A 7494-nucleotide genomic window follows, 5' to 3' on the forward strand; every position below is an offset into this window, starting at 1 on the left:
CCTCACAGTGACTATCACACTCTTTCCACCCTCTGAGCCTGGCTGCTTTCCTCATCAAGGTCCTGGCCTGTCCCTGCTAAAACAGATTTCAAGAGGACACTAAAAATGCAGCTGTGATAAATGGTGACAGGCTTAAATGCTTCCACAAACAGGTATCTGCAAATTCCTATCCCATGTGCCCTTTGGATTTATTTCAGCACCGAAGCAGCAGATAATCTGAGAGAGAAGTGAGGCATGCTAATAAAACAGAAAACAGAGACTTTTAAGGGAGAGGCCAGAGTTAAACATCAACAACTAATGTAAAGACATCACAGCAAACCTACTTTACAAAATGGTTATTGAAAATGTTAAGCATTCAAAATTGCTTACCCTAATTTTAAGATCAAATTATTTACAGAACCCTGTTTACTAGCTTGCAGTGAATGGTTTTTAATATTCCTTTTCAATGTATATTTGCAGGCAAAATAAATGTTCTGCATTAGAGGTGTTTTAACAACCACAAGCCATGTCAGACATTACGTTTTGTTGTCAGTACACACATTGACTACAACTACATTATGACCACAAAGAGTGCAGAATATATTTTTCATTTTCTATGCTATTGTAATATTTAGCCAGTTGGTCAGTCTCACAGCAGCAGATGCTAAAACTGGACACAAATACCCCAAAATGCTCAAGATCACAGAGTGATGGAAGCACAGTTGAGAAAGAGAGAAAAGGAGAAAACAGGCATATATTGCAAATGCCATTGTGATGTTAACCACTATGACTACCACAAGATTTTCTAATATCAAGCAGCCTGAATGACTGCCCAATTAACATAAGCTTTTTGTCATTGATGTCTCAACTTATTTAGGTGTAAAAATAGTCCTTTTGAATTCAGTTGCGCTTTTTTTTTCTTGTTGTTTGCAGTTCTTCAAAACAGTGGATGTCACTGCTGATAAAATCTGCGTAACACTTGGTAGCAGAAGAAGAGTGTACGCAAAAAGTCGATGCCGATGGTGGTTTGCGATCTCCGTTTCACCCGCTTCTGTTGTTGTGCCCTTGGGAAAGACACTTCACCCACCTTGCTGCTGGTGGGGTCGCAGGGCCCGGTGCATGGCAGCCTGGATTTTGTTAGACTACCCCAGGGCAGCTGTGGCTACTATCCAGTAGCTTGCCACCATCAGCGTGTGACAGTGTGCATGAATAGGTGAATGACTGCAGTTTGAAGCACTTTGGGGTCCTCTGGACTTGATGAAGCGCTACACAAGTACAAAGCTACTGTATATTTGTATCATAACAAACTACAAAGTTGTACCTAAGTTATTTTGATCAGTTTTCTGAAGTGTATGCAACATTTTGAAGCAATTATTCAGTTTTGCTTTTAGTTAAGTGTGCATGAGCTTGTAGAAACCAATATCCTTTTAGTTTCTACTTTCTACCTTGTTGCTCGTTCTTCTTGTTTGACGAGCACCACTTATAATGCCTGCAGACCGTTCTGGAAATGGAAATCAGCACAACTGTCTGAAACAACAAAACACGCCCCCTAGAAACAGAAGGCGTGTTTCTGTACTAAGAAACACGTATGTGACTGTATGTGAGGACAAATAGGGTGGGTATAAACTAGATCCAAGGCACAATCGTTATCACAGCATCAAATATCAAAATTGCGAAAACATTTTCGGACGCAAGTTTGATGGGCAAAATTATTCCACGTGTCATTCATATACAAATTAACTAGTCAGAAGAATTGTTACTGTTAAGAATCTAAAACTTACAGAGAATAGTGGGAGCAATGGGATTATGAAAAGCGAAAAGTGAGAGGAATGTGGACTAATTCCGGCTGATGTCATAATACCAATATTCAAATGAACAAAGTTAATCACTAAATGTAACTATGAGCTAGGCAAGACCTTAAAATCAGCTTAAGATGAAACCTGAGTTCACTGGCTCCCACAGATGGTTCTTTCAGCAAGATAACTAATACACCAGTTGACCAAAAACAAAGTAAAAAACCCTAAATAAAAAGCAATACACAGCAGCAAAAAAAAAAAGTATGTTAAAAAAATGTTTGAGCACTTAACCATAATGTCTATATTCTCATTTTTATGAAACTATAGATCATATGATTATAGGTCAAACTTGTGAAGAAAACTCCCAAAACTGCAGTAAGACATACTACGTTCAATCCCACTCCTGGCAAACTCCCACTTAAGAAAAATATTACAAAGCATCAGTGTTCCACAGCTGCAGCCTAATGGCATTCAAGCCACGTTCATTGCTGAATCCCATTTCAACCCATCCTCGTCAGTGTAGGTCTAACTTAAACTGCGTGTTCTCTTCCAACGTTTAGGGCATTACAGCTGTTTCAGAGGTGTAGAAGAAGCCCTGCTTTCAGTCTACTAAAATTTTTATAGTTTTAATTATAACCATAAAACAGAAATAAGGTACAACTTAGGTGAATGTTTTCTTCATTAAATTATTACTGTTAGCCAAACTACATAATTCTGTACTTTGAGTTCTTTACAGTAATGTTTTGGCATCATTGTTAATTATTAACATAACAAATACCAAATGATTTCAGACTTAAAACTATGTTATTGTCACAATAATGATTTGACTAACATATGTAAATTTTAACAAGCAGAGAACAATTAAAACAAACAAAAAAACAATGTTGTACTTACTTGTACTTTTTTGTCATTACAACAAATACAACAACCAATGAATGGTGACGTCTAGTGCTGGCTTGATAACTGTTTATATGTCACATAGGAACATACTGAAGAACGCATTTGTTGTACAAGAAATCTACCTTAACTAAAGTGCTGAAGAAGGTAGGGTAAAGGTAAGCCTGGATGTAGTGGTATGGTAAAATTCAGCCTTGGTTTTTCTGAAGGCAAAGTCACTCCTTGTTATGTGCTGTAGATAATTAAAGAAGTGAGGCTAGATGAAGCAAAAGAAAACGTGTATAAACTGCAACTCCAATACACAGATATTCCAATTGTTGAATCTGTCTTCGTTTGTCATTTGATTCTGAATTGGCCTGGTCATGACCCACTCATCTAAATCAGGTGATTGAAGCAGAAAAATAACTTTAAGACATGCAGAGCACTCTTTCCCGAGGACCAGAGTTCAAGGCCACTGCCCAATACCATCAATGTGATGTCAAAGTCTCATTACATCCCCATTCTTTTAAAAAACATTACTTTGTTTTATTGCAATGAAACTACTTGTTTATCCTGTTTTATGTCAACTCTACCTGAGCGCAAAGGGTGTGATCCTTCTGAAATAAAATTCTTCCATGTTGTTTGATAAAGTGTTGCATAATGATAAAGCCTTTAAAGTGGAGAAAGAAATAAAAAACACACACTGTCTTAATTTTCTAACCTTGTTGAGAAAACACTGACCACACAGTATAATGGTTATTATGGCACTCAAATATATTTGTGGCAGAATACTATTTTTTTTATGTCTTCTTTTTATTAATTCTTTGGTTTCAAAGAATACATGTTATGACATAAAATGTAATAAACATTCGATCTGCATATTACTTGGGTTATGATCACTTTGAATAATCAAAATTTAAACGTGTCTGCTAGCAGCATTAAGAAAAGACTTCTTCAATACAAGAAAGTGGAAAGCAGTGAAAATTTTCCAGTTCAATGTTGGCAAAACACAATTTAAAATCAGATATGGCATATACATCAATTGCTCATAATTAGAAACAATCTTGTGTTTAAGACCACAGAAATTTAGCATGGTGGGATGCTGACTGTTACAGCTAAATCCATTATGAAACAAACTAAAAACGTCGTTTGAAGGAGCTCACAACTCTAGTATGCGAGTTAAAGAAATTTCGATAAGAATTTACTATCAAGTACTCCATGATACAAGAAACATACTACAAGTAAAGGACATTAAGCTTTACCTTTAAGCACAGTACTTAAAAGAATACCTTCATTTAACATATTACATGGGTCTAATTAACTAAAATATTGTTAATTAGGGGGTTTTTTTGCTCATGTCAAGAAAAATTATTGTAATAATAACAATATTTAACTAAAATAATGTAACAATTCTTTCTTGCCCATATCATGCATCACTATATTAACATTTATATAATGTTCTGCCTTCCTGTATGTAACTTTACAGCTGCTACGTTCCTCTTTGTTTCTCTAGCCTTGAGGTTGTAGAACCCTTTGCATAGCTTTAGAAAAATAGTAAAGCACAGCAAAATAATTACAAAAGCAAAACAATTTACACTCAAAAATAGATTTTTAGTTTTTAATTTCATAATTTAATAGAACGGATGTATTTAAAACTGTTGTTGAACCAGCGTTGGCTTTAAAGTAGATCAAGTAAAATGAAGTGCAAGCCTATTTTTATAATTTCTCATGTTTATTCAGACAGTACATACATAAATATATACATTTATAAGGAGCATCTAAATTGTACTTGATATAAGCGAAAATAAGAAAATAAGTCTTAAAATGGGCAAGCAGATCAGTAATAGAAACAGATTCAAATAAGAATATATATATTTACCCACCAGAAAACCTAAAAGAGAAATGCAGCCATTTCTTTTAAGAGAATGGAAATGAATGTTTTAAAAGAGCGCAATAGAGTACTCAGGGCAAAAGGAGTAAGGAAGGTTAATATTCCTCAATTCACGCTGCTTTGCAGCAGGAACTACTGACTGGCTCCTTTCACCTCTACTGACCAAGAACAAAAGTATCATTCAGATGAAATGGACTGAGGGCACCAATGTTGAAGCCAGCTAGTTCCACCAGTTGAGTGCAAGACCGCCAACACCACCCCTTGTTTTTCCCCACGTCTTACAATTCAATGGAAAACCCAACCAAAACTGAGATGTAAAGGACAGCAAAACCTTATATCTTAAACTGGACAAGAATTTGTGCAATCATTATATAAACAACATCCATTTGCCAAGAGTTAGAAAATGGTAAGCTACATACTTTCAAATAGATTGTTTGCTTTATTACTGGCTAAGCAGCTCTGTTTTTTTTCTCCCTCATCTGCTTTTCTGTGACAGGGCTGTTGCCACTACTTAAGCCAAACCTCAGTCCCAAAGTGAGCTGCAGGTAAGATTCTATGCCAACACTGTCAAAAGATTTATTGCAGAAATGTGTGGTCTTCCATGAGCAGGTTTTTCCTACAAATCAAGAAGGGATTTACAGCCAAATAATCTATTACAAAATCTTGTGACTGAATGAGTTTCATGCATACTGGATACTACGGTCTCAATTTAGGAAGCTTTTTTATTGAAGTCACAACCAATCCAGTTAAACAAATTGGCTTAATTTTCTAGCAGATTTTCCCCTTTACAGTGTCACAACTTTGTAGAAGGCATTGATTTGAAAAGCATTCAACAAATTCCAAGTACTGTAAAAACAGAGCACTTCTACGTGAGGTCTTTCTTTAAGACATCAGCATATCGCTGCGGGTGCATTAGCCCAGAAAGAGGGAGCATTTGCAGCTGCAATATGTCACACTAATCCATCATGATCCCTAACCCCACCGCTCTACACACAAAAGGCCGAGGGAGAGGGAGAGGACAACTAAAGTTCACCAGACCAGGAGAACAAATGAGCAGAAGACAGAGAGAGGGACAAACAACCTTTTGCATACTTTAAAACGCAAAGGTGAACCTATTAAGAAATTCCGTATTTAAACCCGACAAAGTGTATTAGGATCTCAGAATTAAGTATCGAAAGTCAAAAGAAAACAAAAAGTTGAAAACATGTCTTTTTAAAAGAAAATGTAGCATAAAACATTTAAAAAAAGAGATAAAAATGTGCATCTTGTGAGTTTATTACTTTTTGTTGTAATTGAGACATCATAGTAATATAGAGTACGGTTCATTTTTAGGCTCTAAAAAGACCAACCAATCTATGATAACAATGCTATTGCTCAGCATTTTGTCCTATTCGTTGGCCTTGTGTGACGCATTTTCATGTCTGTTGTTGACTTCCAAGTGACACGCAATAGTGTTCATCCACTCAGTCCTGCACCAATAGACTTGAAATGTAATGTATTTTCTGTATTTAAAATATTTGCTACTGCCGTAACCAAGTCACACACTGAGATAAACAGTCGCCGATCTAAAGTCATAACTTCTTTTATTTGTCTTTTGCGTAAGCTCATGGAGGAGCGGTTGGTTTGTGATTAACCTAGAGATTGTGAAACAAACTGTTACTCTACAGGGCAATCATCAACTGAATCAGCAACACTCTATAAACACCTAACCTACCTGGGATCCATTTGCTTTAGTTTCTATGAAACTTAGTCACTTGTTTTAAGGTGGCTGCAACACTCAAACTTTGCCGAGGAATGTCATTCCTCCACCTCAAGTTGCCTCCTCTGTTTTAAGTGTCTAAAACATAAACATAAATTAACTTGGAACAAGTCCAAACACCCAACAAAACATACACAGATTTATCTATGTGACCTTAGCTGTTGCCAACATAGCTCACATAACATTGACTAGGTGTCTTTTTTACCAAGAACTAATTACCAAATCATTTCATTTTGTTGTTTGTTTTTGTGTTAAATTAAAATCTTCCATTTAGTGGGCATTAATATATTTTCCAAGGCAACCCGTTAAAATATATTTATTGACAAACTGCACTGACTGAGTAGTTTAGTTTGTAATATAACATGCTGAGACAGCTAATAAGCTGAAATCTAGATGTTAATGCTGATGTTGTCATGGTGGGATTTATAATGCGTTACTTGAATCAGCTTGATTTTGACAACTAAATTACACTGAGTAATGTAATTGTGTTGCTGAGCAATACAAAGATTGCTTTAAGTTCCTAGCATGTAGTATATTGCCCTTTCCTACTTATCGGTTTAAAAGAAAAAATCTTAAACAGAGTGGAAAGAAAAAAAGAGATTAAAAATGTGTTGAAATTGACAAGATCGAAAATCTTCAAGCAACAAGGTATAAAATCAATTCTACTCGACTACTGAATAGGGAAGAAGAAAAAGCTCACGTTTCACACCCTCATTTTAAAGCATCTTGTACAATAAATGTGTGTGAAAAGCTTCCTGCATTACTTTTTCAAAACTAGAGATGAACTAATCCAATAGCCACTGATTGAATTCAATGCAATTATCAATTACAATCAATTCATTCTTAAACAGTGGTACTCTTTTGGACTGTAAAATCATTAACAAGAAGCAGATTATTAAAGTCAGATGTAGGTCAATCTTGTAATCAGTTTTATTAGATCAATGGTAGCTTTATCAAAGGATACGAAGCTCATTTTCACATTTCGTGGTGACTGTTTCTTAAATTTAACAGTCAAACTAAAACCATTTTTAAACAAACATATTTGTATAATATGAATCAATCAAGCTTTTAATGGCCAGCACCAATATTCAGTACCATTTGAGATTTGGCCTGATAAATAACCCATATAGATATTTTCTGCAAGGGAAAAAAAATAAAGCAGCTTCGTTAGTGGAGCCAGTAACTTTAAATCC

The 7494-nt window shown here is 35.5% G+C and overlaps 1 protein-coding gene across 1 annotated transcript in view; it reads right to left on the reverse strand.

The window, feature by feature from the left end:
• The window catches only part of lgr4 (leucine-rich repeat containing G protein-coupled receptor 4), a 30542-nt gene that overhangs the window by 21682 nt on the left and 1366 nt on the right, over nucleotides 1-7494 (reverse strand). The gene's annotated exons all lie outside the window — the stretch shown is intronic.

Source organism: Poeciliopsis prolifica, unplaced genomic scaffold (assembly GCF_027474105.1).
Source record: "Poeciliopsis prolifica strain line A6 unplaced genomic scaffold, Auburn_PproV2 SCAFFOLD021, whole genome shotgun sequence".
In the NCBI taxonomy this organism is placed as follows: Eukaryota; Metazoa; Chordata; class Actinopteri; order Cyprinodontiformes; family Poeciliidae; genus Poeciliopsis; species Poeciliopsis prolifica.